This window comes from Lampetra fluviatilis, chromosome 15 (assembly GCF_964198595.1).
Source record: "Lampetra fluviatilis chromosome 15, kcLamFluv1.1, whole genome shotgun sequence".
NCBI classification, from domain to species: domain Eukaryota; kingdom Metazoa; phylum Chordata; class Hyperoartia; order Petromyzontiformes; family Petromyzontidae; genus Lampetra; species Lampetra fluviatilis.
Window position 1 is genome coordinate 10,517,992 of NC_136289.1, and position 24,624 is coordinate 10,542,615.

General features: G+C 46.6%; 18 non-coding genes across 18 annotated transcripts; 10 read left to right on the forward strand and 8 right to left on the reverse strand.

Moving 5' to 3' along the window:
• Positions 1–375: 375 nt before the first annotated feature.
• On the reverse strand, positions 376–491 carry TRNAL-CAA (transfer RNA leucine (anticodon CAA)). The gene is made up of 2 exons: positions 454–491; positions 376–421 (listed from the first exon to the last, which is right to left on the reverse strand). It is a non-coding gene; the product is annotated as a tRNA-Leu (tRNA).
• A 244-nt stretch (positions 492–735) lies between these two features.
• TRNAL-CAA (transfer RNA leucine (anticodon CAA)) lies at positions 736–850 on the forward strand. The gene is made up of 2 exons: positions 736–773; positions 805–850. It is a non-coding gene; the product is annotated as a tRNA-Leu (tRNA).
• Positions 851–1,668: 818 nt separating this feature from the next.
• TRNAL-CAA (transfer RNA leucine (anticodon CAA)) lies at positions 1,669–1,783 on the forward strand. The gene is made up of 2 exons: positions 1,669–1,706; positions 1,738–1,783. It is a non-coding gene; the product is annotated as a tRNA-Leu (tRNA).
• A 479-nt stretch (positions 1,784–2,262) lies between these two features.
• TRNAL-CAA (transfer RNA leucine (anticodon CAA)) lies at positions 2,263–2,379 on the reverse strand. Its single transcript has 2 exons — positions 2,342–2,379; positions 2,263–2,308 (listed from the first exon to the last, which is right to left on the reverse strand). It is a non-coding gene; the product is annotated as a tRNA-Leu (tRNA).
• Positions 2,380–3,511: 1,132 nt separating this feature from the next.
• On the forward strand, positions 3,512–3,626 carry TRNAL-CAA (transfer RNA leucine (anticodon CAA)). The gene is made up of 2 exons: positions 3,512–3,549; positions 3,581–3,626. It is a non-coding gene; the product is annotated as a tRNA-Leu (tRNA).
• Positions 3,627–4,377: 751 nt separating this feature from the next.
• Positions 4,378–4,492, reverse strand: TRNAL-CAA (transfer RNA leucine (anticodon CAA)). The gene is made up of 2 exons: positions 4,455–4,492; positions 4,378–4,423 (listed from the first exon to the last, which is right to left on the reverse strand). It is a non-coding gene; the product is annotated as a tRNA-Leu (tRNA).
• A 244-nt stretch (positions 4,493–4,736) lies between these two features.
• TRNAL-CAA (transfer RNA leucine (anticodon CAA)) lies at positions 4,737–4,851 on the forward strand. Its single transcript has 2 exons — positions 4,737–4,774; positions 4,806–4,851. It is a non-coding gene; the product is annotated as a tRNA-Leu (tRNA).
• Positions 4,852–7,572: 2,721 nt separating this feature from the next.
• On the reverse strand, positions 7,573–7,688 carry TRNAL-CAA (transfer RNA leucine (anticodon CAA)). Its single transcript has 2 exons — positions 7,651–7,688; positions 7,573–7,618 (listed from the first exon to the last, which is right to left on the reverse strand). It is a non-coding gene; the product is annotated as a tRNA-Leu (tRNA).
• A 7,226-nt stretch (positions 7,689–14,914) lies between these two features.
• On the forward strand, positions 14,915–15,030 carry TRNAL-CAA (transfer RNA leucine (anticodon CAA)). Its single transcript has 2 exons — positions 14,915–14,952; positions 14,985–15,030. It is a non-coding gene; the product is annotated as a tRNA-Leu (tRNA).
• A 1,915-nt stretch (positions 15,031–16,945) lies between these two features.
• TRNAL-CAA (transfer RNA leucine (anticodon CAA)) lies at positions 16,946–17,061 on the forward strand. The gene is made up of 2 exons: positions 16,946–16,983; positions 17,016–17,061. It is a non-coding gene; the product is annotated as a tRNA-Leu (tRNA).
• Positions 17,062–17,813: 752 nt separating this feature from the next.
• On the reverse strand, positions 17,814–17,930 carry TRNAL-CAA (transfer RNA leucine (anticodon CAA)). The gene is made up of 2 exons: positions 17,893–17,930; positions 17,814–17,859 (listed from the first exon to the last, which is right to left on the reverse strand). It is a non-coding gene; the product is annotated as a tRNA-Leu (tRNA).
• Positions 17,931–18,174: 244 nt separating this feature from the next.
• TRNAL-CAA (transfer RNA leucine (anticodon CAA)) lies at positions 18,175–18,289 on the forward strand. Its single transcript has 2 exons — positions 18,175–18,212; positions 18,244–18,289. It is a non-coding gene; the product is annotated as a tRNA-Leu (tRNA).
• Positions 18,290–18,895: 606 nt separating this feature from the next.
• On the reverse strand, positions 18,896–19,011 carry TRNAL-CAA (transfer RNA leucine (anticodon CAA)). Its single transcript has 2 exons — positions 18,974–19,011; positions 18,896–18,941 (listed from the first exon to the last, which is right to left on the reverse strand). It is a non-coding gene; the product is annotated as a tRNA-Leu (tRNA).
• A 412-nt stretch (positions 19,012–19,423) lies between these two features.
• TRNAL-CAA (transfer RNA leucine (anticodon CAA)) lies at positions 19,424–19,539 on the forward strand. Its single transcript has 2 exons — positions 19,424–19,461; positions 19,494–19,539. It is a non-coding gene; the product is annotated as a tRNA-Leu (tRNA).
• Positions 19,540–20,026: 487 nt separating this feature from the next.
• On the reverse strand, positions 20,027–20,141 carry TRNAL-CAA (transfer RNA leucine (anticodon CAA)). Its single transcript has 2 exons — positions 20,104–20,141; positions 20,027–20,072 (listed from the first exon to the last, which is right to left on the reverse strand). It is a non-coding gene; the product is annotated as a tRNA-Leu (tRNA).
• A 243-nt stretch (positions 20,142–20,384) lies between these two features.
• TRNAL-CAA (transfer RNA leucine (anticodon CAA)) lies at positions 20,385–20,499 on the forward strand. The gene is made up of 2 exons: positions 20,385–20,422; positions 20,454–20,499. It is a non-coding gene; the product is annotated as a tRNA-Leu (tRNA).
• Positions 20,500–21,347: 848 nt separating this feature from the next.
• TRNAL-CAA (transfer RNA leucine (anticodon CAA)) lies at positions 21,348–21,463 on the reverse strand. Its single transcript has 2 exons — positions 21,426–21,463; positions 21,348–21,393 (listed from the first exon to the last, which is right to left on the reverse strand). It is a non-coding gene; the product is annotated as a tRNA-Leu (tRNA).
• A 243-nt stretch (positions 21,464–21,706) lies between these two features.
• On the forward strand, positions 21,707–21,834 carry TRNAL-CAA (transfer RNA leucine (anticodon CAA)). The gene is made up of 2 exons: positions 21,707–21,744; positions 21,789–21,834. It is a non-coding gene; the product is annotated as a tRNA-Leu (tRNA).
• The last annotated feature ends 2,790 nt before the right edge of the window (positions 21,835–24,624 follow it).

The window sequence follows — 24,624 nt, forward strand, 5'->3', positions numbered from 1 at the left end:
TGTTTAATTGCCAGCAACGGTAAACCCTATTCGAATAAACAACGGCTGAAAATAATTCAACTTATTTTGCGTGAAATGTATAAAAACTGATGTTTTTATACATTTCACGCCTCCAGTCGGAGATCAGAAGTCCCCGCGTTGAGCACGGAAGGCTTCCTCGCCTTGAGTCTGGCTCCCGAGACTGCTCGGACATCGTGACCACGCACACGTCGGCGAATTAACAAACAGCCATCACGTCGCTTGAGTCTCAAGCCCCGGGGATGACCTCCACGGAGACGGAGCGACGAAATCACAACACGAGTCCAGGAGCTCGAAGGGAGGCCGTGAGAGATGGCGAAGGCTTGGCGAGACTAAATGTTATAAAACAAAAAGTCTTGTCAGAAGTGGGGTTCGAACCCACGCCTCCATTCGGAGACCAGATTGCCCGCGTTGAGCACGGAAGGCTTCACTCGCCTTGAGTCTGGCGCCTTAGACCGCTCGGCCATCCTGACCACGAGCACCATCCTGGGCATTTGTTCATTAGTAGGTACACTACAATATTCTGGCCATTTGTGAATCAGTACAGCAGACAGACGTAGCACTGAACGGTTATAACCATAAACTCAGGGCTAGTCAAGCTCAGTTACAACCAAACCCCATGGCTGGTAAAACTCTACGGGGACTCGCAAATAGATTGAAGGGTGACGCGCAGTTTGTCCGACCTCTAATCAACAAATGCCCAGGTTGGTGGCCGTGGTCAGGATGGCCGAGCGGTCTAAGGCGCCAGACTCAAGACGAGGAAGCCTTCCGTGCTCAACGCGGGACATCTGGTCTCCGAATGGAGGCGAGGGTTCGAACCCCACTTCTGACATGCAATTTTATAAATTTCACTCAAAATATCTTTTTTTTTTCATTGTTTAACAGCAATCATCATCTTCAACTGCTGGTGTATATGTATTTTTCACAAGTATTTTAGTGCAAAGGTACAAATGGAATGAAAGTCACATTTAACATAATCATCTTAATTCACTTTTACATTACTTTATTAACAGGTCAAGCCAACCAGCAGTTGATTGGCAATGGCTGTCTCTGGTGTGGAACAATCAATTTCAAAGACAATACATATACGACCAGAGCATGTTTTTTTTGTTTGCATGTTCACCACAAGGAAATGTGGTGAAAACAGACATGTTTCTTGCAAAAGGTTTCAGATTGGTGTTTTAACATCTGAACACAACTGTTTAATTGCCAGCAACGGTAAACCCTATTCGAATAAACAACGGCTGAAAATAATTCAACTTATTTTGCGTGAAATGTATAAAAACTGATGTCATGGAGCTGGGTTTGAATCCACGCCTCCAGTCGGAGATCAGAAGTCCCCGCGTTGAGCACGGAAGGCTTCCTCGCCTTGAGTCTGGCGCCTTAGACCGCTCGGCCATCCTGACCACGAGTACCATCCTGGGCATTTGTTCATTAGTAGATACACTACAATATTCTGGCCATTTGTGAATCAGTACAGCAGACAGACGTAGCACTGAACGGTTATAACCATAAACTCAGGGCTAGTCAAGCTCAGTTACAACCAAACCCCAGGGCTGGTAAAACTCTACGGGGACTCGCAAATAGATTGAAGGGTGACGCGCGGTTTGTCCGACCTCTAATCAACAAATGCCCAGGTTGGTGTGCGTGGTCAGGATGGCCGAGCGGTCTAAGGCGCCAGACTCAAGGCGAGGAAGCCTTCCGTGCTCAACGCGGGACATCTGGTCTCCGAATGGAGGCGTGGGATCGAACCCCACTTCTGACAACCACTTTTATAAATTTCATGCAAAATATATGAATTATTTTTCATCACAACACGAGTCCACGAGCTCGAAGGAAGGCCGTGAGAGATGGCGAAGGCTTGGCGAGACTAAATGTTATAAAATAAAAAGTATTTACACTATGAGACATCTCCTTTACCAGTGGCAAAATATAGTAATAGGTTTTTACCCTTTCAACTGGTACAAAAAACTGACACCTTTATACAAGGCATCATGTTTGCAATAACCACAACACAAGCAGTCAAAATGCAAAGAAAAAGAAAATACTCTTATAATGATATGCACTGTCCTTGAAGTTGATTGGTCCACACACGAGAAAGCTTCATTATCATTTACAGAGTTTTTTCTTTTTGTTTGCATTTTGACTGCTTGTGTTGTGGTTATTGCAAACATGATGCCTTGTATAAAGGTGTCAGTTTTTGTACCAGTTGACAGGGTAAAAACCTATTACTATAAAAAGGCTTGTCAGAAGTGGGGTTCGAACCCACGCCTCCATTCGGAGACCAGATTGCCCGCGTTGAGCACGGAAGGCTTACACTCGCCTTGAGTCTGGCGCCTTAGACAGCTCGGCCATCCTGACATGGGAATCCAACCCGAGCGATTTCGTTTATCAGTGGTAGGCCAAAGCGTGAGTTCATCCACATCTCTCTAAATATAGCACACAGCACCCTTGTCAATGAACATCAAAAACGAAATACATATAACAGCAATCATTATCTTCAACTGCTGGTGTATATGTATTTTTCACAAGTATTTTAGTGCAAAGGTGCAACTGGAATGAAACTCACATTTAACACAATCATCTTAATTCACTTTTACATTACTTTCTAAACAGGTCAAGCCAACCAGCAGTTGATTGGCAATGGCTGTCTCTGGTGTGGAACAATCAGTTTCAAAGACAATACACATACGACCAGAGCATGTTTTTTTTGTTTGCATGTTCACCACAAGGAAATGTGGTGAAAACAGACATGTTTCTTGCAAAAGGTTTCAGATTGGTGTTTTAACATCTGAACACAACTGTTTTATTGCCAGCAACGGTAAACCCTATTCGAATAAACAACGGCTGAAAATAATTCAACTTATTTTGCGTGAAATGTATAAAAACTTATGTCATGGAGCTGGGTTTGAATCCACGCCTCCAGTCGGAGATCAGAAGTCCCCGCGTTGAGCACGGAAGGCTTCCTCGCCTTGAGTCTGGCTCCCGAGACTGCTCGGACATCGTGACCACGCACACGTCGGCAAATTAAGAAACAGCCATCACGTCGCTTGAGTCTCAAGCCCCGGGGATGACCTCCACGGAGACGGAGCGACGAAATCACAACACGAGTCCAGGAGCTCGAAGGGAGGCCGTGAGAGATGGCGAAGGCTTGGCTAAATGTTATTCGGAGACCAGATTGCCCGCGTTGAGCACGGAAGGCTTCACTCGCCTTGAGTCTGGCGCCTTAGACCGCTAGGCCATCCTGACCACGAGTACCATCCTGGGCATTTGTTCATTAGTAGGTACACTACAATATTCTGGCCATTTGTGAATCAGTACAGCAGACAGACGTAGCACTGAACGGTTATAACCATAGACTCAGGGCTAGTCAAGCTCAGTTACAACCAAACCCCAGGGCTGGTAAAACTCTACGGAGACTCGCAAATACATTGAAGGGTGACGCGCAGTTTGTCCGACCTCTAATCAGCAAGTGCCCAGGATGGTGGCCGTGGTCAGGATGGCCGAGCGGTCTAAGGCGCCAGACTCAAGGCGAGGAAGCCTTCCGTGCTCAACGCGGGCAATCTGGTCTCCGAATGGAGGCGTGGGTTCGAACCCCACTTCTGACATGCAATTTTATAAATTTCACTCAAAATATATCCTTTTTTTTCATTGTTTAACAGCAATCATCATCTTCAACTGCTGGTGTATATGTATTTTTCACAAGTATTTTAGTGCAAAGGTACAAATGGAATGAAAGTCACATTTAACATAATCATCTTAATTCACTTTTACATTACTTTATTAACAGGTCAAGCCAACCAGCAGTTGATTGGCAATGGCTGTCTCTGGTGTGGAACAATCAATTTCAAAGACAATACAAATACGACCAGAGCATGTTTTTTTTGTTTGCATGTTCACCACAAGGAAATGTGGTGAAAACAGACATGTTTCTTGCAAAAGGTTTCAGATTGGTGTTTTAACATCTGAACACAACTGTTTAATTGCCAGCAACGGTAAACCTTATTCGAATAAACAACGGCTGAAAATAATTCAACTTATTTTGCGTGAAATGTATAAAAACTGATGTCATGGAGCTGGGTTTGAATCCACGCCTCCAGTCGGAGATCAGAAGTCCCCGCGTTGAGCACGGAAGGCTTCCTCGCCTTGAGTCTGGCTCCCGAGACTGCTCGGACATCGTGACCACGCACACGTCGGCGAATTAACAAACAGCCATCACGTCGCTTGAGTCTCAAGCCCCGGGGATGACCTCCACGGAGACGGAGCGACGAAATCACAACACAAGTCCAGGAGCTCGAAGGCAGGCCGTGAGAGATGGCGAAGGCTTGGCGAGACTAAATGTTCTAAAACAAAAAGTCTTGTCAGAAGTGGGGTTCGAACCCACGCCTCCATTCGGAGACCAGATTCCCGCGTTGGGCACGGAAGGCTTCACTCGCCTTGAGTCTGGCGCCTTAGACCGCTCGGCCATCCTGACCACGACCACCAACCTGGGCATTTGTTCATTAGTGGGTACACTACAATATTCTGGCCATTTGTGAATAAGTACAGCAGACAGACGTAGCACTGAACGGTTTTAACCATACACTCAGGGCTAGTCAAGCTCAGTTACAACCAAACCCCAGGGCTGGTAAAACTTTACGGGGACTCGCAAATAGATTGAAGGGTGACGCGCGGTTTGTCCGACCTCTAATCAACAAATGCCCAGGTTGGTGTTCGTGGTCAGGATGGCCGAGCGGTCTAAGGCGCCAGATTCAAGGCGAGGAAGCCTTCCGTGCTCAACGCGGGACATCTGGTCTCTGAATGGAGGCGTGGGATCGAACCCCACTTCTGACAACCACTTTTATAAATTTCATGCAAAATATATGAATAATTTTTCATCACAACACGAGTCCACGAGCTCGAAGGAAGGCCGTGAGAGATGGCGAAGGCTTGGCGAGACTAAATGTTATAAAATAAAAAGTATTTACACTATGAGACATCTCCTTTACCAGTGGCAAAATATAGTAATAGGTTTTTACCCTTTCAACTGGTACAAAAAACTGACACCTTTATACAAGGCATCATGTTTGCAATAACCACAACACAAGCAGTCAAAATGTAAAGAAAAAGAAAATACTCTTATAATGATATGCACTGTCCTTGAAGTTGATTGGTCCACACACGAGACAGCTTCATTATCATTTACAGAGTTTTTTCTTTTTGTTTGCATTTTGACTGCTTGTGTTGTGGTTATTGCAAACATGATGCCTTGTATAAAGCAAACGTCCCTCTCTAAAACCATCGGCGGCAAGACCTCCCAGACTCTATGGTCTTCCCAAAATCCATAAGGAAGGCACCCCGCTACGACCCATTGTGTCGACGATAAACTCTCCTACGTACAAACTAGCCCGTTTTCTATCAGATACTCTGCTCCCTTTCACAGGCAAGACCTCTTCAGCAGTACTCAACTCAACCCAATTAGTCTCTATGGTTAAGGACATGGTACTATCTCCTGATGACATCCTCGTCAGCTTTGATGTAGTATCTTTGTTTACCAAAGTCCCAGTACCGGACACCCTAACAATAATTGAGGACTTAGTCCAACATGGATTGAATTCTGATGCACCTGCGCTGGTTAGGCATTGCCTCACCAACACCTATTTTACCTGGAATGGCACCTTCTACAAACAGAATGAGGGTACCCCTATGGGCTCCCCTTTGTCACCAGTTATAGCCAACATATTCATGGAAAAGTTTGAATCAGACGCCATCCAGACATCCACCCTGCGTCCTTCCCTGTGGAAGAGATATGTGGATGACACTTTCGTCATCTGGCCACATGGCCTCCCAGCATTGAACCACTTCTTGGACCACATCAATTCTAGACACCCATCCATCAGATTCACCATGGAAGTGGAGAAAGACGGTAAACTACCATTCTTGGATATTCTGTTTGAGAGGAGTCCTGACGGTTCCTTGGGACATTCTGTCTACAGAAAAGCCACCCACACAGACTCCTACTTGAAACCGGATTCCCACCACCACCCATCTCAAAAGAACTCTCTCATCAAAACGCTATACCACAGAGCACATGGCATTTCTGACAAACACCACCTGACCGGTGAATTAAGACATGTACATCGGGCCCTCAGGATGAACGGATACTCTGACCGTACTATCCGCCAAGCTGTCTATCCCACCACACAGAAACAGCCACATGAAACTCCGACCAAAACCATCACGTTACCATACATAGCTGGCGTGACCAAAAAGATCTCCAAAATTCTAAACAAACATAAGATCCAAGTCCGATTCAGTACAGTGCATAAAATCCGTGATCTGATTCCATCTGTGAAGGATGTCGTTCCTGACTTACAGTATCCTGGAGTCTACAAATTGAGTTGCATTTGTGGTGATTGCTACATTGGAGAAACGAAACGTCATGTTTCTGATCGTGTCCGCGAGCACAAGTCAGATCTGAAACACGGCAGAACTGATTCTTCTGCGTGGCCGATCATTGCTACAACTCGGTGGGCTCTCATGAAATTGTCTTTTCCGAGACCAAGGTTCTCTGCAAACCTCCCGGCTACCATCAAAGGTTTGTACACGAAGCCATACAAATATACAAACACAGATATAATTTCAACCGTGATGATGGGTACAAACTTAGTAATCATTGGAAAGATGTTATCAACCACGCAAAAAAGACTTAATCACAAATTTTTTGGACCATCTTATCTGACAGGCACTATTTTACTGTACTTTACCGAGTGTTAACATCCCCAGTTATTTTAACAGTACTCTCTTCATTGTTCAGCCAGCATTGGTATAAACATGGGCATTTTCGTTATTTTGTCTATCATGTGTATCAGACCCTCCCCCTCTCTCTCCATTGTGTTGGCGTGTGCAGTAATTGGCCGCTTGCGCACAAGCGCTTCCACGTCCGTCGCCCACCCTTTTGGCCTCGCCCCCCCCCCCCCTCCCGATACGTTCCATTCATTGGCTACCATAGTCTGATGAGCTCCCCCTAAGTTTGTACCCATCATCATTTTCGTTCTTTTGTCTATCATGTATATTAGACCTCCCCTCCTCCTCTCTGCCCATTGTGTTGGCGGGTGCAGTGGCTGGCCGCTTACGCACAATCGCTCCATTGTATTGGCGTGTGCAGTAATTGGCCGCTTGCGCACAAGCGCTTCCACGTCCATCGCCCACCCTTTTGGCCTCGCCCCCCCTCCCTCCCGATACGTTCCTTTCATTGGCTACCATAGTCTGATAAGCTCCCCCCTCCCTCTCCCTCCCCCCTCAACTCGCTTTTAAGGGATTACATCTTGAATCATTGCCTCACTTGATACAGCTAATCTGGCTGTGACGGTCCCACCTGATGACGGAGACTTGTGTTGCCTCCGAAACGTCGTGAATTTTGTTTTTATTTTATTTTACTTTCTACGTGACTTTACCGAAAAAACCTAAGAAGATGATTCCTTGCAGTCACGAAAGCTTCAAATCTAGAATTGTATAAAGGTGTCAGTTTTTGTACCAGTTGACAGGGTAAAAACCTATTACTATAAAAAGGCTTGTCAGAAGTGGGGTTCGAACCCACGCCTCCATTCGGAGACCAGATTGCCCGCGTTGAGCACGGAAGGCTTCACTTGCCTTGAGTCTGGCGCCTTAGACCGCTCGGCCATCCTGACATTGGGAACTCCCGCCCAGCCATGTGGTTTATCAGTGGCAGGCCAATGCGTGACGTCACCCACGTCTCTTTAAATATAGCACACAGCACCCTTGTCAATGAACATCAACAACGAAATATATATAACAGGTGACGTTTCCAGCAACGGGCCTTCTTCAGTGCACGTAAATATGCCAACGCTAGAGTCGTCTTGACGGAGACAGTAATGAAGTGGACAAATCCCCGTCTGTTTCCATCTGTACGGGGATTGAGGGTTGTCCCCTCGCGCAAGGCGTGGGTTTTCTCTGGTTTTGCTCCTTCCAGCTTGTGTAACAAACACAACTCCTCGTGAATTCGCTGCAGACATCTTGACAAAGGAACAAAATACGTATCCTGAATAAATACATAATTTAATAATGCATGACCGGTTGTTGTAGACAGTTACGTGGTGACCAGCGGATGGTAGTCAAGCAACATCCATTCTGTTCAGTTATTTCGGGAAAGTCACGGAGGTATAAAATAAAATAAAAATATTTATCATCGATAAAAAAAATATTTCATCTTCTATAAAAAAAATTCTCTTTTTTTTCGATAAAAATTTATATTTTATTTTCTACCTACGTGACTTTACCGAAAGTATGGATTCCTGCAGTCACGAAAGCTTCAAATCAACATCCATTGTCGCACTGTACACCACGATGCTTCTCCTCCGATCCTCAGCGTGAAGCATCAGAATCTGTATTTATACCGGAGGAATCCGATAAGCTGTAAAGCTCTTTTTCACAGATGTCAAATATATCCCCGCAGTATGTGCACAGGGAGGGGGTGGGGGTGGTGGAGGGGGGGGGGTATGGAAGCCGCCCTCATCCAGCAGTGGATTGACAGAACAATCTGTAGCGTACACGATGTGAAGACGCTGCCCTAACAGGACCCTGCGGGGTGGGCTGGTAGGAACGAATAACCAACGAATATAAACATAATGTATTATTACACTTGTTAAGCCAGGAAAGCCCCACTGAGTCAAAAGGTTCTTGTAGGGTCCTGCCAAGTGTTTGCAGTAGGGGGCGATGTTGATACACGGACGGACGGACGGACGATATAATCTATTGGTGGTCTGGTCCACTTCGTTCCTACCAGTATAACGTGCCCACACAGGAGAGTCGGTGCCGCGTGGGCTACTCCCGATCCCCTCCACGCGCTGTCTACGGATGACATCCACACGTGATGTAGTCACATAGTCACTTTAAGATGTTTTCTTGTTCATGTTTTTGTTTGTTGCGGTTGCACCCGATTCAAGAGCCGAATGGCTCACAGGGCTATACCTTAGTAATAGGGGTTTACCCTTTCAACTGGTACAAAAACGGACACCTTTATACAAGGCATCATGTTTGCAATAACCACAACACAAGCAGTCAAAATGCAAACAAAAAGAAACAACTCTGATAATGATATGCCCTGTCCTCGAAGTTGATTGGTCCACACCCGAGACAGCTTTTCTTGTACCAGTTGAAAGGGTAAAAACCTATTACTATATTTGGCATCTGGTAAAGGAGATGTCTCACAGGGCTATACCTAATAAATGAACTTAAACTTGAAGATTATGTGTGTGTGTACACCGGTGCGCAATTTGCCAGCGCTTCGGCTCCTAATAATTACGCGCGATCGGTTCAAGACCCAGTGAACGAGTGGTTGATTGTGCGCGCCGCGTGTACCGCCAATAACAACAACAATAAAAATACACACGTCTGCTCACCAGCGATACAACAACAACAACATCATCATCGCGATCCATGGGGGGGGGGGGGGGGGCAGATAGCCCCGTAGGTGTCCTCTGCACATGTCTTCTTGTGTTTCCACTTTCATCTGTCGTCTTGGAGCCGTTCTCCGTGAGGTCTTCCTTTCTTTCCGCTTTCTTCCACTATTACCGAACAGCTTTTTGTTGTTGTCCATCCTGCATACGTGTCCAGGGCCAGTTTCCTTCTCATCACTGCCTGCATCATCATCATCATGTTGTCGTATTCTATGTTGCAATCTTTATCTTGCTTCAGCTTACATTACGTTATTTTATATTATAAACTTTTCCTCTTTTATAAGCAATGTTTTTTTTTGACGAACGTGGTTACATTTATGTTTAATTTGTAAATACAGTACATGCATTCGGGATGGCAAAACAAAACCGTTGTCTTTATTCCTACCTATCCTAAACATATATATACTCACGCTGGCATTAATTGAGTTACAGCACAGACGGGGGGCGGGGGGGGGGTGGACAAATGAGTACGCGTGGCATGGCAACGAATGCCTCGGTAAAAAAGAAAGTAACAAAAACAGTTGAATTCACTTCTCGTTTACTCGTAAGATGCGCGTGTTTTATTTGAGTTCTCTCGAACCTAAGAAGAGGCTGCGGGTTACCGCTGCGTAAGACGCGCCAGGCGCGCGCAAGATCCTTCTCGTGACCTCGCACACAGAGAGCAAAACAAAAAAAAACCCACTGCCTTGCAACTCGCCCAAAGCGGGCTCGCATCAAAGCCTTTAAACGAAACGTCGAGGGTTCGTCCCAAGCTCGTAAATAAATGTCTTCACGCTCAGCTGCGACGATCTCACGCGAGCGGTGCACAATAAGTAGACCGTGCACACGGAATGCATAGATCCACGCAAGCTGTTGGGGCAAGTACTAAAGCTAAACTATTGTTTTTTAAAATTATTTTACCAGGTCAGGCCCACTGAGCTGTATCGCTCTTCTTTCAGAAGCGACTTGGCCACAAATGATAGCTCAGCGAAGTGGCTTATCGTGTGGGAATGTATAGCAGCCAAGCACTCCAAACCCACGTTGCTAAATGTGGGGTGAAAAACCGGACTACCCTGTGCTGTTAGCGAGCACCTATTTATTTTTTTATAGCTGGCACGTTGCACAACGAAGGTGGTCAAGTGGTCATATGCACCCCCCCTCCCCGCCGCCTTTGTCTCCCTACTACGGTACAGTACCGATGTGTGCACGTGCCACTTACAGGGCTACAAGTTTAAGGCTGAATCTACCCAGAGGAGGCCCACGACCGATTCAGATAATCGCCACTGATGACAGCCGTGACCGGGAATCGACCATCAGAGACATTCCTCTCAGCGATGTGGCCATCATCGTCAGTCTTGATCAATCCACTGATGGATTAATGCCTCTCACCCCAAGCTGACGCCAAAACTCGCGCCATCCTGTGATCTACTAGAATCCACGTGAGCATCTCAACACGAGGCTGATGTCCTCGCTCCGTCTCCACGGTGGAAGGAGCCGAACTGTGTACATAACGGACGCGTTCCATTCCTTGGCTCTCATTCCGTATTTATTCTTGACCATTGCCAATCGACGTGTCCTGTGACAAGCCCATCTCTAGAACTGCCACTTGCGTTTAGTTCGTTGTCCTTACGCCGCATGGTTGGCTACGTACGGTGCGAAAGAAGTTCAACATACAGTGCTGCATGTTACACGTTTGAATGATGCAATTAACCCGCCTGTGTGTTCTTTGCTTCGCGAGTTCTCCACTTTCTGTCTCTCAATGTCATTCCAAGCATCCGTCTCTCCGTGCTTCCTTAGCACACTTTTACGTTTTTTGTTCCGTTTATTTAGTCACCACAATTCTGAGTCCTATATAGGCTTGGCTCACATCGTGTTAGCAAGCCCTGTGTGGATGTTGAACTAATTTCGCACCGCACGTACCCAACCGCGCTCATCTGAGGTATGGAGGAAGGTCAACAAACTAAACAGAAGAACAAAAACAGTTCAAAAGGAATGAGATTTCAACCACAATTAAAAGTGCATAAGCTCCAGTGGCTTCCTGATATCGGCACATGAGTTTGTTATTTTGCATCATCAACATTGAGGTGGAGTGGTGTGGCGCAGTGGTTCGTACGCTGCGCTATTAAACCGTCGACCTGAGTTCGATCTTGGGGTAGCGGCTAACATCGGCGACGAGTCGTATCGGAACAAGTCCAGCTGTGACCATTCCCACCGTCGCCCTTGCTCTGTCGCGTGACGCGAAGAGGCCTTCAAACATTGGTGGATTGAGAATGTTGATAGTAATTATTAGCGCTCAATTTCAGTCGAGTCCCAAACACTTTTCAAGGAATTATTTTGTCGAGTTTATGCACGTAATGTTTAAGTATTTTTTTTGTTATATTAATAGGATTATAGGAGTACAATAATACGGGATTATATTTAAGCGTATAAACTATTGTAATCTAGTGGAAGTGTCTTACGCAGGTAATCTATTCAAAGCCAAACTGGCAGCGATCGGGAAAGTGTATTTTTCATTTGAAGGGCTTTTCTCGTAACTTGCAGGCTTGACTAAGCCCTGGCCGCAATGTAAACAATGTATTTATCAACGCGTATTTATGTATTATCTCATCAAGATTTAGCGATAGGGACGTTGCCCAACCCTCGCTCCCTCGCTCAGCCACGCCTGACAGCGAATGTGTCGTGGTGTGTGCGCCGGCTCTTGGAGCCAGCTCAGCTCTCTAGCGCCCTGTTCTCTTCCGACTGAGCCAGGCAGCTGGAAGCGATTTGGAGGGTCGATAAATCTCCGAGAGGGGGGCAATTTCCATTCCGGTGTCGGGGCGGTCAGAGGAGCCCGAGTCTGCGCGGAGCTGCGGCGGCTTTAACGCAGAGACAAAAGCCACCGCGTTCTCAGACTCGGCCAGAGGCTTCATGCACGAGCACGACCAGGTCTTCTTGGCAATCCACTGCTGGATGAAAGCCTTCCCTTCTTTCATTCGTTTATTCCTTCAACACCCCGCGTTGTATGATTGTCAGGGTTTGTATTTATTGGGGACTTAAATTGTGATGCCCCCAGCATCTCCAAGCGCCGCATCTCACACCGCAACTCACACCGCAACTCACACCGCAACTCATGAGGTGCCACGGTAGCGAGATGTTAACTGCCTCACCTAGTATACAGGAGGTCGTGGTTTCGATCCGAACCCTGGCGGCTGTATATTTGGAGTTTAGATGTTCTCCCCGTGGTTGCGTGGATTTTTCTCCGGGTCCTCCAGTTTTTCTCTCCACATTTAGAAAAATGCGCTTAGAGTATTTGGCTGCTATAAATTTCCACGTGATGATAAGCCACTTCCTTGAGCTATCATTTGTGGCCAGGTCGCTTCTGAAAAAGAGCTAAACAGTATAGAGCTCAGTGAGCTTTACCTGGTAAAATAAAAAAAAACATGTTTAGCTTCGTAGTTATTCAGTGAACTAATTGATCGTCTGTTTGGTTTGTTTTTTTGTTTATCCCCCGAAACCCTTGCCGTGAGTTTCTTTACTCAACAATTACCGTCTCCAGCTCGTGGCCATTCGCCACCGCAGCGCCGTGCCGAAGCCGCGCTAACAGCGCGTGACATTGGCCAAATGCGATTTACCAAATCGGCCAAATGCGATTGACCAAATCGGCCAAATTCGATTTACCAAATCGGCCAAATTGGATTTCACGGAGCGTTGAGCGCGATCCGCGTACGCCTCGCGCGAGAGGAAACGAGGAGATTGGCGAATGCCCTCGGCCCTCTTTGTTCGCGGTAACAAGACCCGCCTGGGCTTTCGCGTTGTCGAAGCTTCAGCAGAAGCGACAACAACAAAAGACACATTTGCTGCGATTTCTTCATTTTCTACTTTCGCACGGCTGATGTAGATACACAGCAAAGCACCACCACAAATTTCACATTCAGGAGCAGCGGAGTCGTGTCTGCATTGCTGGACTTCACTTCTACGCGTCCGTGCCTCTCCAAAGACTCGGGCTGTTAGCGAGAAGATCGACGCGATACGAGAGGGGGTGGGTGGCCAGTGTCACGCCCGGCCGCCTTTGTCTCCCCAGTGGCGACGTTGACACACTTCATCAGGTACTCCTTTGAGGCTGAGTCGAACTAGGGGAGACCCAGGACCGGTTCAGATAATTAATCCGTCACCGGTGTTGGCCGTGAGCGGGAATCGAGCTCGGCTCTCCAGGTTCGTAGTGCAGCGTAGCGCTAACCGCTGCACCACCGCTCCCCGCCTACCTATGCGAACATTCAATCCGCGAATATAAACTCTCAAAGTTTATGAGGAAAATATGGTTCGGGGCATTAACATATATTACGTTTAAACATATCAACTGTATTCATATTTTAATGAATACACATTGCACGGTATAATTTAGCTATTTAAGTTACCTTTAATAACGATGAACGCGAACATATTCAAACGTGCAAATACACAACGAACACATTGATTGCTATTCATACGGTGTTATATATATGTTCTATAGTGATTTATCTTGAATTAAGTCGCTTCCTTTTGCGTCCTTAGGAGACGTCCCTAAGCACGCACGGAGAATCGGGGAGACTGCCCCGGGCCCCGCGATTTTTTTTTTGGGGGGGGGCCCGCGCTTTGTGGGGGGGGGGGGTCCACACAGTGTCAATCTGTCGCGGCCCCCCAACACCGCCCCCTGTGGACGGATTTGTGCACGGCGTGGTGGCAAAGAGGCCTGACATTTCATCCACTTCAATTGCCTCCCTGAACAAGTTACGCGCATTTCAAAACGTAAATCTAGAAAAAGAAAAAAAGCATTTCACGACCCTCAAACAAAATGACATAAACGGGGGATGGAAATAATAAATTAATAAAAATAAAACATAATAAAATAAGAGAATTGAGAGAATTATTGTATTATGTTTTATTTTTATTAATTTATTATTTCCATTCTACGTGACTTTACCGAAAGAACCAAGAAGATGAATCCCTGCAGTCACGAAAGCTTTAAATCGAAAAAATAAACGGTGGAGTTTAAATCTGTATAATAGCCGAACGAAACGCATAATCGCGTGACTTGATGCGATGTTTGTCACGATTTGTTATTTTTATAACTTGCGACAGATCTCTGGGGGTCTTCGTGTGAGAGAGAACTACGACTTGAGTTTGTCGCGGCGACAATGCCGCGATCTGTGTGACTGACATGCCGATGTACAGCTACAAAAAACATTACGTTGCATAGGACTGTATTGTTGATGTCAACACGTGTTATAGAGTATGTGTTACAGAACTAACAAAGCAATGTACGTGTTACTGAAGGGCCATTGTACAAGAAGTTGCCTGTTATAACCACCGCCCCCCCACACACTTTTAAGGCAGTGTTATTGACGAACGCGAATGTTAATGTTAACACGACGCGTTGTGAACGTGAACACGTGCGTTCTGCCCACCACTTATAAGCCGCACGGCAAAGTTGGAGTCTCTAAGTCAGAATGGCCGAGCGGTCTAAGGCGCCAGACTCAAGGCGAACGAAGCCTTCCGTGCTCAACGCGGGATATCTGGTCTCCGAATGGAGGCGTGGGTTCGAACCCCACTTCTGACATAGTATTTTTTTTGCAATTTTTTGCCGAACAGTTAATATGCAGTGTACATTTAAAATAAACTTCCCTGTACTTTGACAGTTCCTAATTTTATATTTTTGGTCTCGTTTTTAATATCCGTATTGACTTTTACAACTTGTTTGCACGGTATTTTTGTGTTCAATTAATCTCAATGGCACCTTTAGTCTCGCCAAGCCATCGCCATCTCTTACGGCGGCCCTGAGGTTAAACAATCCACGTGAAACCCGCACACGAGGTCAAAGTGTTACTCCATCTCCACGGCAGACGTTCTCTTAGCTGCCATGTGTGCTATGAATAAGGGTCATTGCCTAAAACGTCGCCGAGTAAAGACATTATTTTAAGGGAGTTTTATTAACGAATGTATTTATGTAACTCGTTAATTGGATGATAATTGTTTTTTTACCCTTTAATCTGGCAACAAAACTGACACTTTTTTTACAAGGAGTCATGTTTGCATTGACCACAATACCTGCGGTCGGAATGCAAACAAAAAACACAACTCTGATAATGTATGCACTGTCCTTGAAATTGATTGGTCCACACCCGAGACAGCTTTCTTTAGAGCTTAGGGTCGTTAATTGTACTTGTGTACCACCGCCAATGCGGCATAAACAAATAATGTGTTTAATAGTGCCAGGCATCAACATCATCAGCCATTATCTATTCACTGCTGGATGAAGGCCTCTCCAAACTTTCCCCATCTCTCGCGGTCTCGCGATGCAAGTTTCCAAGTCGCTTCTGAACACAACTTGATTATTATCATCGCTCCATCTGTCGTCTCTGCACAAGAGAGTCTGAAAAGTTTGGAGTCAGCTGTGAATGGGTGGTTAGGATGGCCGAGCGGTCGAAGGCGACACACGCAAGGCGAGAGAGCCTTCTGTGCGGGACATGTGGTCACTGCGTGATGTGGTCACTGCATGATGTGGTCACTGCGTGGATGCGGGGGTCGAACCCCACTCCTGCCATGCTCTTTAATTATTGTACGACAACATATTCGTTGTTTCTTTCGGTAAAGTCACGGAAGTAGAAAAAATAATAAACAAAAAAAATACTAATGTAGACTGTAGCCTGGTTCTTAATCGGAGCGAGTCTACTGGCGGTCTATAATGTAGACTGCAGCCTGGTTATTAAGTTTGGTGAGTGTACTGGCAGTCTATAATGTAGACTGTAGCTATGGTTATTAAGCTGGGTGAGTATTCTGACAGTCTATAATGCAGACTGTAGCCTGGTTATTAACCTAGGTGAGTGTACTGGCAGTCTATAATGTAGACTGTAGCCTGGTTCTTAACCTAGGTGAGTATACTGGCAGTCTATAATGTAGACTGCAGCCTGGTTATTAGGTTTGGTGAGTGTACTGACAGTCTATAATGTAGACTGTATCAATGGTAATTAAGTTGGGTGAGTATCCTGGCAGTCTATAATGCAGACTGTAGCCTGGTTCTTAACCTAGGTGAGTTTACTGGCAGGCTATAATGTAGACTGCAGCCTAGTTTTGAAGCTGGTCAGCGTATTGGCAGTCTATGATGTAGATTGTAGACTGTAGAAATGGTTATTAAAGTGAGTGAGCGTACTGGCATTCTATAATGTAGACTTATTCTTGGTTCTTTCAATAATTTTAATAATACAAATAAAAAATACGAAGGTACTTTAGTATACATTACGAACGCAATTATTCACATCAGGGATTCAATGGACGATGAAAGTTCAACTCGTATTATTTTGTCTCGTTAATTTCTATTCGTATAAGTTGCATTGTTTTGGAGTTGTTTATACGTGTTTGCACGGCCTTTTGTTATTGTTCACTTCGTGTTTACTGCACATTTAGCTAAATCATCGCCATGTCTCACGGACATCCTTCGAGCTACTGGACTCGTCTTGTGATTCGAGGCATGCGTGGTCAGGATGGCCGAGCGGTCTAAGGCGCCAGACTCAAGGCGAGTGAAGCCTTCCGTGCTCAACGCGGGACATCTGGTCTCCGCATGGAGGCGTGGGTTCGAACCCCACTTCTGACAAGACTTTTTGTTTTATAACATTTAGTCTCGCCAAGCCTTCGCCATCTCTCACGGCCTCCCTTCGAGCTCCTGGACTCGTGTTGTGATTTCGTCGCTCCGTCTCCGTGGAGGTCATCCCCGGGGCTTGAGACTCAAGCGAAATGATAGCTGTTTGTGAATTAGCCGAGGCGTGCGTGGTCACGATGTCCGAGCAGTCTCGGGAGCCAGATTCAAGGCGAGGAAGCCTTCTATGCTCAACGCGGGGACTTCTGATCTCCGAATGGAGGCGTGGATTCGAACCCAGCTCAATGACATCAGCTTTTATACATTTCACGCAAAATAAGTTGAATTATTTTCAGCCGTTGTTTATTCGAATAGGGTTTACCGTTGCTGGCAATTAAACAGTTGTGTTCAGATGTTAAAACACCAATCTGAAACCTTTTGCAAGAAACATGTCTGTTTTCACCACATTTCCTTGTGGTGAACATGCAAACAAAAAAAACATGCTCTGGTCGTATTTGTATTGTCTTTGAAATTGATTGTTCCACACCAGAGACAGCCATTGCCAATCAACTGCTGGTTGGCTTGACCTGTTTATAAAGTAATGTAAAAGTGAATTAAGATGATTGTGTTAAATGTGACTTTCATTCCATTTGTACCTTTGCACTAAAATACTTGTGAAAAATACATATACACCAGCAGTTGAAGATGATGATTGCTGTTAAACAATGAAAAAAAAAAGATATATTTTGAGTGAAATTTATCAAAGTGCATGTCAGAAGTGGGGTTCGAACCCACGCCTCCATTCGGAGACCAGATTGCCCGCGTTGAGCACGGAAGGCTTCCACTCGCCTTGAGTCTGGCGCCTTAGACCGCTCGGCCATCCTGACCACGAGCACCATCCTGGGCATTTGTTCATTAGTAGGTACACTACAATATTCTGGCCATTTGTGAATCAGTACAGCAGACAGACGTAGCACTGAACGGTTATAACCATAAACTCAGGGCTAGTCAAGCTCAGTTACAACCAAACCCCATGGCTGGTAAAACTCTACGGGGACTCGCAAATAGATTGAAGGGTGACGCGCAGTTTGTCCGACCTCTAATCAGCAAATGCCCAGGTTGGTGGCAGTGGTCAGGATGGCCGAGCGGTCTAAGGCGCCAGACTCAAGGCGAGGAAGCCTTCCGTGCTCAACGCGGGACATCTGGTCTCCGAATGGAGGCGTGGGTTCAAACCCCACTCCTGACATTATTTTCCTTTAAAAACATTTTGTGCAAAGGTGCAACTTGAATGAAACTCACAATTCAACACAATAATTTAAGTCACTTTTACATTTATAAACATTTTAAAACAAACAACAGATGATAGGCAATGGATGATGATGGGGATGAAGGTTTCAAACCATAGCCGCTTTTCGGAAACCAGATGTCCCCGCGTTGAGCACAGAAGTCTTCCTCGCCTTGAGTCTGGCACCTGAGCCCACTTGGCCATCCTGAATACGCACGCCCCATCTCGTTCACAAACAGCCATCAAGTCGCTCGAGTCTCAAGCCCTGGATGAAGTCCACCACGGAGACGGTGCGACGAAATTACAACACGAGTCCAGCAGCTCGGAGGAAGACCGTGAGATATGGCGCTAACGAAATGTGCCGTAAACACAAATTGAACAACAACAAAAGACCGTGCAAACACGTTTAAACAAATAAAAAACAATGCAAATTAAACGAATAAGACGAATGGAACAAAAGAATATCAGTTGAACTTTCATAGTCCATTGAATGGCTGATGGTCATGAATAATTATGTGTGTAATGTCGACTACCAAATTTCAACTGATTATGAAAAAGAAACCGCTTTGTCAGGAGTGGGGTTCGAACCCACGCCTCCATTCGGAGACCAGATGTCCCACGTTGAGCACGGAAGGCTTCACTCGCCTTGAGTCTGGCGCCTTAGACCGCTCGGCCATCCTGACCGCTTCCTCCAACCTGAGCATTCACATTTATCTTCTTGGTTCTTTCGGTAAAGTCACGTAGAAAGGAAATAATAAAATAATAAAAATAAAACATAATAGTATTTTATTTTATTATATTATTTTATTATGTTTATTATTTTATTATTTCCCTTCTACGTGACTTTACCGAAAGAACCAAGAAGATTAATCCCTGCAGTCACGAAAGCTTTAAATCGAGATTTAACCTGAGCATTTATTCATTAGTGGGTACACTACGATATTCTGGCCATTGTGAATGAGTAAATCATGCAGACATAGCAGTGAACAGTGACAACCAACCCCCAAGGCTGATACAACTCTACGGAATGGAAATGAAAGGTGACCCGCGGTTTGCTCCATCTCTAATGAACAAATGCCCAGGTTGGTGTTTGTGGTCAGGATGGCCGAGCGGTCTAAGGCGCCAGACTCAAGGCGAGTGAAGCTTTCCGTGCTCAACGCGGGACATCTGGTCTCCGAATGGAGGCGTGGGTTCGAGCCCCACTCCTGACATCAGTTTTTATACATTTCACGCAAAATAAGTTGAATTATTTTTCATTGGTTAACAGCATCATCTTCGTCTCCTTCATCAGCCATTGTCTATTCGAATAGGGTTTACCGTTGCTGGCAATTAAACAGTTGTGTTAAAATCTTAAAACACCAAACTTAAACCTTTTGAGAATGAATCATGTCTGCATTAACCACATATACTTGTGGTGAACATGCAAAAAAAAAAACATGCTCTGGTAGTAAATGTATTGTCTTTGAAACTGATTGTTCCACACCAGAGACAGCCATTCCCTCTCAACTGCTGGTTGGCTTGACCTGTTTATAAAATAATGTAAACGTGATTTAAGATGATGGTGTTAAATATGAGTGTCATTCCAGTTGCAAAGCTGTACTAAAATACTTATGAAAAATACAGAAAAACCAGCAGTTGAATAATGATGATTGTTGTTAACCAATGATAACAAATTCATATATTTTGCATAAAATTGGTTGTCAGGAGTGTGGTTCGAACCCACGCCTCCATTCGGAGACCAGATTGCCCGCGTTGAGCACGGAAGACTTCCTCGCCTTGAGTCTGGCGCCTTAGACCGCTCGGCCATCCTGACCACAACCACCAGCCTGGGCATTTGTTCATTAGAGGTCGGGCAAACCGCGGGTCACCCTTCAATATACGTGCCAGTCTCCGTCGAGTTTTACAAGCCCTGGGGTTTGGTTGTAACTAAGTTTGACTAGCCCTGCGTTTATGGTATAACTGTTCAGTGCTCCGTCTGTCTGCTGTACCCATTCACAAATGGCCATAATATCGTAGTGTACCCACTAATGAACAACTCATCAGGTTGGCGTTCGTCGTCAGGATGGCCGAGCGGTCTAAGGCGCCAGACTCAAGGCGAGGAAGCCTTCCGTGCTCAACGCGGGCAATCTGGTCTCCGAATGGAGGCGTGGGTTCGAACCCCACTTCTGACAAGGCTTTTTATTTTAAAACATTTAGTTTCGCCAAGCCTTCGCCATCTCTCACGACCTTCCTTCGAGCTACTGGACTCGTGTTGTGATTTCGTCGCTCCGTCTCCGTAATAACCAATTAAACTCAAACTAGCCTGTTTTCTATCAGATACTCTGTTTCCCTTCACTGGCAAGACCACTTCAGCAGTACTTAACTCAACCCAATTGGTCTCTATGGTCAAGGACATGGTACTGTCTCCTGACGATATCCTCGTCAGATTTGATGTTGTATCTCTGTTTACCAAAGTCCCAGTGCCTGACACCTTAACAATAACTGAAGACTTGGTCCAACATGGACTGAACTCGGATGTACCTGCGCTGGTTCGGCATTGCCTCACCAACACTTACTTTACCTGGAATGGCACCTTCGACAAACAGAATGATGGTACCCCTATGGGCTTCCCCTTGTCACCAGTGATAACCAATGTTTTCATGGAAAAGTTTGAATCAGACGCCATCCAGACGTCCACCCTGCGTCCTTCCCTGTGGAAGAGATATGTGGATGACACTTTCGTCATTTGGCCACATGGCCTCCCAGCATTGAACCATTTCCTGGACCACATCAATTCCAGACACCCATCCATCAGATTCACCATGGAAGTGGATAAAGATGGCAGCGGTGTTAGCTGGAGGAACGTTGAGCGATGTTGAATGGAGGAGTGTTGATCTAAATAAGCGAAATAGAGTGAAGAGAATTGAGAAGAAGCTGTCTTGTCGAGTCGAGCACTACACAACCAGCAGTTGAAGATGATGATTGCTGTTAACCAATGAAAAATAATTCATATATTTTGCATTGCATTTATAAAAGTTGATGTCAGAAGTGGGGTTCGAACCCACGCCTCCATTCGGAGACCAGATTTCCCGCATTGAGGCACGGAAGGCTGCCTCGCCTTGAGTCTGGCGCCTTAGACCGCTCGGCCATCCTGACCACGGCCACCAACCTGGGAATTTGTTCCTTAGAGGTGGAGCAAACCGCGGGTCACCCTTCAACCTATTTGCGAGTCTCCGTGGAGTTTTCCAGCCCTGGGGTTTGGTTGTAACTGAGCTTGACTAGCCCTGAGTTTATGGTTATAACCGTTCAGTGCTCCGTCTGTCTGCTGTATTCATTCACAAATGGCCAGAATATCGTAGTGTACAATCTAATGAACAAATGCTCATGTTGGTGCTCGTGGTCAGGATGGCCGAGCGGTCTAAGGCGCCAGACTCAAGGCGAGGAAGCCTTCCGTGCCTCAACGCGTAAATCTGGTCTCCGAATCTGGTCTCCGAATGGAGGCGTGGGTTCGAACCCCACTTCTGACATAGTATATTTTAAAATTATCTTTTGAGAATTTGTGTCATTTGGAAGAAGTTCACATTCAACACAGTGCATAACTAGGTTTATATTGAGCCACCAGCAATAGTGTCTTTAATCGCGGCGGGGCAACGCATTTGTAGCTTTTAAGTTTCAGCGTAGTCTGCAAAGACTTGAGTTTGACCAGCCCTGAGTTAATGAGTCCTATATATAGACACGTTCAGTGCTCCGTCTGCATGCTGTACTCATTCACAATGCTCAGAATATCGCTGCGTACCCACTAATGAACCAATTGCTCAGATGCCTGTGGTCAGGATGGCCGAGCGGTTTAAATTCAAAGCGAGGATTAGTTTGTTCTTTTCTAAACGAAGCCGCGGGTTCGATCCCCCACTCCTGACATCGACGTTTTGGGTAACTTTTACTTTCATAAACACAAGTTATCTGAAATATGTCCAACTCAACTGCAGTCCACAGTATGTGTGCCAAATGATCAGATGTCTAGAGTTAGACCAACCACCGTTAGAATCACGTCTGCACGTATGAGACTCGTTTAAAAGAGTGCTTAAAATATAACGGCAACTTCATTCAAAACCAGATGTGAGCCGATCTTAAGGCGGAGCCGAATCACATACATCCACATCACATGGTATGCGTGCTGAACTTCTTTCGCATCGTAAGTAGCGACAACCGTGCTAATCGGAGTTCGTGGGGATGGACAGCAAACGAAACGCGAAAGGCAGTTCTGAAGAAATGAGTTCGTCAATCTCGATGAGTTAAAAGTGCACTGTTCCAGTGGCTTCCTAATGTGGGAACGCAGAGCGTTCCAGACGGCCGCGGAAGCGCATCCAAGAGCGCGCTATCCAGTGTCCCTCTTTGTTCGATGGCAGAGGTCGCAACCGGGTACCCGATACCCGTACCCTACCCGATACCCGGCTACCCGTACCCGGCCAGGTACGGGTACCCGTTTGCGACCCTGGTGCGGCCGGGTACGGGTAGGCCGTGAGTCACTGGTGAGTCACCGTTTGTCACTCATTTCAGGTAGGGTACGGGTAGGGAACGGGTAACCGTACCCGGCCGGGTACGGGTACCCATTTGCGACCCTGGTGCGGCCGGGTACGGGTACGGGTAAGGAATCAAAACCCGTTTGCGACCTCTGTTCGATGGCCCAGCAGCCACAGCTCGCCACTGCTGCCATCGCTGCTGCTGCTGCTGCGAGGACAAAACCAAGGAACTGTGAACGCGGATGAGCGGCGACGCAGCTGATGTACGTCGCGTGCGATGGTGGCAGCATCGCCCTCCCTAACGCTTAGTGTAACATTACCGCACGGCCGGTGATGTTCTTCTGACGGGCCGTTGTGACCTTACCCGCACCTCTCTACCCACTACCCCCACCACCACCGCACCCGACACCCCACCCCCCTCCACCGGCACACACACACACACCATCATGGACATTATGCCATTACCCGACTCTGACATCAAATTGCTGCCCTCAATCGCGCGCGTTCTGACCTCCCACGCGCGCACCCCCCTCTCTCCCTCCCATCATCCCCATCACCCATTCACAGCCCCCCCCCACACACACACCAACCCCGGCCATCCATCCATCCTTCCGCAAACGACTCTTGCTTGGGCCTCCCCATCGCCTCCCACCCGACAGCTCTACCCCCCCCTACCCCCTTCTCCCGTTGGCACGCAGCTTGGCTCCGCTCTGTCTAGACCCAAGCCGAACCCGGCCTCCACTCCCTCCTACCCCCCCTTCCTCCCACCGCTCCTCCCTTCCCTTCCCTCCCCTCCACCACAACCACTTTACGCGTCTTCTTTCTTTCGTATGGGGGGGGGGCTCAATGGTGCAACGCGGCCACAATTTCACATTCGGGGTGGTCACGCCAGACGCAAAGATCGTCGTGAGCCAGCGAGAGTTTTGTGGATTATTTTTAGATTCTTTTGCCGCTATGAATGTCCACGACGGTGAAAAGGCCACTTTGTTGCGCTATCATTAGTGGCCAGGTCGCTTCTGATGAATACGTTAATCTCTCAGTGGGCTTTATATGATGAGGTATAAAAAAAATAGTTGAGTTTTATTTGTGTAATTTTTTGTAAGTGATGTGCTTTCCTTTACTTTTCACTCCTGTCGTGTTTTTGTATTGTGTGTTGCAACGTTCTGACCCGCTCTGACTGGACACGCGTGAGAAAAAGAGCTTTGTAGCTCATCGGATTCCTCCTCCAGTACGAATAAATATTCTGATGTCCCGGGGCCCATATCTGGCGCGTCGCTGTTTGGCGTTGTCTGTGTTGTTGTTGTCGTTGTTGTTGTTGATGTTGTTGTTGTTGATGTTGTTGTTGTTGATGTTGTTGTTGTTGATGTTGTTGTTGTTGTTGATGTTGTTGTTGATGTTGTTGTTGGTCCGCAGACCGTGAGATCGCGACGATAGTACGCGTCACTATCTCGCACTCGACAGAGTTGGGGCCACGTGAAGGCTGCCAACTTCCTCTTGATACGAGAGAGCTCTCCCTCCTCTCGCCTCTCGTCACACACACACACGACACACCACACACCCACACACGTACACACCACACACCCACACACGTACACACCACACACCCACACACGTACACATCCACACACCACACACGTACACACGTACACACCACACACGTACACACCCACACACGCGACACGTACACACCCACACACGTACACACCACACACACACACGTACACACCACACACACGTACACACCACACACCACACACCCACACCCCACACACACGACACGTACACACCCACACACGT